Source organism: Nematolebias whitei, chromosome 19 (assembly GCF_014905685.2).
Source record: "Nematolebias whitei isolate Nwh7 chromosome 19, NemWhi1, whole genome shotgun sequence".
NCBI classification, from domain to species: Eukaryota; Metazoa; Chordata; class Actinopteri; order Cyprinodontiformes; family Rivulidae; genus Nematolebias; species Nematolebias whitei.
This window is the reverse complement of record NC_056516.1, coordinates 33,595,440-33,599,891: the sequence shown is the minus strand read 5'-3', so window position 1 is coordinate 33,599,891 and position 4,452 is coordinate 33,595,440. Positions and strand designations below refer to the sequence as shown.

At 33.4% G+C, this 4,452-nt stretch overlaps 1 protein-coding gene across 1 annotated transcript in view; it reads right to left on the bottom strand.

Annotated features, from left to right (window-relative positions):
* Window positions 1–2,183, bottom strand: part of LOC119425755 (semaphorin-6D) — a 120,500-nt gene extending 118,317 nt beyond the window's left edge. Inside the window, exon 1 of the mRNA XM_037693302.1 lies at window positions 2,161–2,183. The gene's annotated coding sequence lies outside the window, so the exon portion shown is untranslated. The remainder of the gene's footprint in view (window positions 1–2,160) is intronic.
* Window positions 2,184–4,452: the final 2,269 nt, after the last annotated feature.

The following is a 4,452-nucleotide window of genomic DNA, read 5'->3' as shown; positions in this document are numbered from 1 at the left end:
TATATATATAAACATGAAAATGTTTGTTTGAGTGTGATGGGGGATGTAAAGGTCATGGATGTTTCACTCAAATTGATATAGAACCATGTATGTGAAGACAAGAGTCTTTCTGTCTACTCAGAGAGGAGCCTGATAACTGAAAACTTATAGTTGATCAACTTTGAAACCTTAAACTACTGTGAGCTGTGAAGCGGAGGTCATCTTGACCTCTCCTCTGTTTGATAACGGGTATTTAAGCTGATTTTTTTCGCTGTGAGCAGACCTTTGAGATGAAGCGACATGTAACATATTGATGCTTGTATTTCCACACTGCTCCTCTCGCAAGATTAAACCTGGGCTAAAAAAGATCTTCTGGTCTTCCTTGCGTGGCTATTTATTTAATGAGGGATTTACCAATACCATTTGGTACCACAGATACCAGTTTAAGATACACATTCATCTGTTCTGGTGGGGAACGCAGACACAAATCTAAGCTTTGTCTTCACTCTGTGCCTTCCAGATGGGTAAACACATCTGAGCTGCTTGATGCTGTCAATAAACTTGATGGGGATGTGAGGATACACAATATGAATATATAAATATACATGTTTATTTATTTATGATGTCATCATTGTAAAGAAGCTGTGCAGACACCAAGAACTGGCAGCCTCTCACCTTTCTATTTGGTGAAAATCACAAACAACCCACACATCCCAGCCTTTCAACACAGGCTGCCTAAAAGGATTTTGGGAAACGTACATAACTGCCATCTGCAGAACCTAACGCTCTACAAAAAATGTGGAAAAACTAATAATGAATAACTACTGCGAAATAGTGGAAGAAAGCATGATCAAATGGCACACTAAACATACAGATGTTCTGTAGGCACTTTATCATTTTCCTTTTTATTCCGATTGTAATGACGCACTTCCGAAAAATGAGTTTGCTAATTTGCACAACTGCTTGAAACAGACACTTTATGATGCTTTCACTGTGGCTGGGAGTTTCAGATGGTGGTAAATAACACTTGGCTATTTTTGGATTCTTTACAACACACACACAAGCGTACTGTTACAACGACACTTTATTTTTACCCTTGGGATTAATAAAGTATCTTTTATTGAATTGAATTGAATTGACACTCACATATACAGATACATTTGAGACAACACAATGTTAAGTACAAACATTTATAACTAGTGCCAAGTCACATTTTAATTTTAGTAAAAAGTTTGAAAAATGTATGAGTATCTGAAAGTATCAGAAATTACCAACTAAAACTTACATTTACGTGAAAACAGCTAAAATTGGCCAAAAAAGTAGCTGAAAAAGTAGAGCAAGCGAATTAGTATAAAACAGCTGAAAAATAGCTAAAAGGCAGAAAGAAGCTTAAATTACCAGAAGGAATGTAAAGAGTGCACGTTTGATGAATCAGGCTGAAAAAAGTTTAAATGAGTACAAAAAATATGGAATTAGCTGAAAAGTTAATATTAGCATAAAAACAGCTAAATGGTAGCTAAAATAGAAAAAGCTGAAACTTTCAGAAAGAAGCCGAAAGGAGCATAACAAGCTGAAATTAGCAGAAACAAGTTAGACGAAGCACAACAATGTTGTATTTAGCAAAAATAATCTGAAAGGAGCACAAAACAGCTGAAATACAGCTGAAAGTAGATGAAAAAGTTTAAATTTGCACAAGGAAGCTGAAAGAAGCTGAACCAGAACAAAATGTGAAAGGAGCAGTAAAAGGTTGTAAAGAGATCTAAAGATTTGAAGGATGTAAAATGAGCTTAATTAATTTTCTATGAGACAAAATGTGGCAGAAAATGCTAAACATTTCAAAATGCTAAATTTGCACCAATACCAAAAGTCATAGCACCCTTCTCCTGAACGAGCTGAATGTTTTGATTTATGATTTGTTGAAATAGCACAAAAATTGTGCAACAAGAAAGATGTAGAAAAGCATACGGAAGACAAATGGATCACAATAGAGTGAATGCTTCATAAACATTTACACAATTAAAAAGATAAAAACATGAATATATGAAACAGGAGTAAATACCAAACCATGCTGAAAACAGGCATTTTGCAAATTAAGTAAATTCTTGTTGAGTTTTTTTCTTTGACAAAGAGAAAAACAACAAAACAACACAAATTAGAATAAAATGAGTTGATTGAACTTACAGTATGAAAGTGGACGACGTCCCACCAGTGGGTTTCCAGTATAAAGAGCTGGATGTCAAAATAATTCAGGAGGCGGGGGAGGACCCCCTCAGACGTCCTGCAACAAAATAAAAACACGATTTTTAAAACTTTACCTCAATATTTAATCATATATGTTGACATCAAAACAATTATAACTTGAACAGTTGCTCGGGAAGAGTCAGTTATAATTCTTAATGATGGATCTATTTTGTTGGGTTAAAAAAAAAAAAAGTTGTTTTATATTTCATTAGTAGGCTTTGAAAATGTGATGTTTTTCACATTTTACTTCATTTAGGTTATTAATTTTTGACTTTATTATTAAAGTATTTAGAACAGAAGTATCTAATTGTGGTCCTGGAGGGCCAGAGTCCTGCATGACCTTTAGGACCAGCAACAATCACCCTTCATTTAGAGAATGTCTAAACTGAGCTACTCTACGAGTTCTTTTTAAATGTCTGGTCAATAACAATAAAAGTTAACTGTTTATGTTTTTATATTTTAAGCACCTCACAGGCAACAGTGACTAACTGAACTAGAGAAATTGCATTTTCTGCAGAAGAACTTGTTGCAAAACAGCTGAAATTAGCTAAAAAATAATCTGAAATGGAGCTGAAAGGGAAGAACAAGCCTAAATCAGCAAAATAAGGCAAATAGAACGCATATTTGTTGAATTAGGTTTAAATAAGCAGAAATAAGTACAAAAATTAGGAAATTAGCTAAAAAAAAAAGTTGAACTTGGCAAAATGAATAGCTGAAAATCCAGAAAAAAGCTTAAACTATCAGAAGGAAGCGAAAATAACTGAAATGAGTTCAAAAAATGGGGAATTAGCAGAAAAAGATCAAATTTGCATCAAAAGACCTAAGTAGCCGAAATCAGAAAAAGCTGAAAGGAGCATAACAAGCTGAAATTAGCATAAATAATATAGTTATGATGAAAGTAACGAAAATTAACATGAAAAACTTTATTTTATCTGAAAACAGCTGAAATTCACAAAAAAAGCTAAAAAAAAAAAAGCTACCTGGAAAGGTAGGACAAGCTTAAATTAGCAGAAAAAAGGCAGAAAGAACAAGTTTGCCCAATTATGCTGAAAGAATGAGAAATGAGCACAAAAATAGAAAATTATCTGATAAAAGCTGAAATTAGTAACAACAGCAACAACAAAAAACAGCTGAAAGTAACTAAAACAGCAAAAATAAGCTTAAGTTACCAGAAGAAAGTGAAGAGTGTACATTTTTGCTGAATAAGGCTGAAAAGTTTAAATTATTGCAATATAAAAACAAACAAAAAAAAAACACTGGAGTTAGCTGAAAAAGCTAAAATGGGCATAAAACAGCTAAATAGTACATCTGAAATAGCAGAAAAAGCTGAAACTTAGAGAAAAAAAGCTGAAATTAGCAAAAATAAGTAGCACAAACATCAGTTAGCAGAAAAGATCTAAAAGGATCACAAAACTGCTGTAAAATAGCTGATATTAGCTGAAAGTAGTTGAATTATTATTATTATTCATTTATTTATTTTGCACAAAGAAGCTGAACCAGAACAAAATGTGAAAGAAGCAACAAAAGATTGTAAACACACCTAAAGATCGGAAGGATGTAAAATGAGCTCAATTTATTTCCTATGAGAAAAAAAGTGGCAGAAATGGCTAAAAATGTCAAAAAGCTAAAGTTGCACCAATACCAAAAGTCACAGTAGGATTGTCCTGAAAGAGCTGAACGTTTTGATTTATGATTTGTTGGAAAAAGCAACAAAAATTGTGGAACGAGAAAGATGTCAAAAACGTACGAAAGACAAACGGATCACAACAGAGTGAATGCTTCATAAGTGTCCACTCAATAATGGTGAACTGCATGTGAAAATTGTAATAAGCTATACATTTAAAATAAAGAACAGAAAGGAATATTGGACCCTATTGCTGAAATAAAATATTTTCCACTCATTATCTTCGATCATTTTTCCATCTGAACGTTTACATGTTGGTCTCCATACAGTTTTCTGCATCACTGTTATCCAGAAAAAACTCCCTTGAGCAGTTTTAAACATCCTACATGTATTTTTGGCAGAGATTTCAAACTTTCCATAAATGCCAAGCTGTTCTAATTATTCACAATGAGGCAGATGTTATCTGAAATCCATTCAGAAGTGCATGTAGTAAATTTTCCACTTTGTTTAAGAAATCAATTTCAACGGAATTCATTAACACCAGTATGCACCAGTAAGACTGAAAATCGTCCCTCAGGTTACACAAAGGAAGGCGCCGCCTTCTCTCG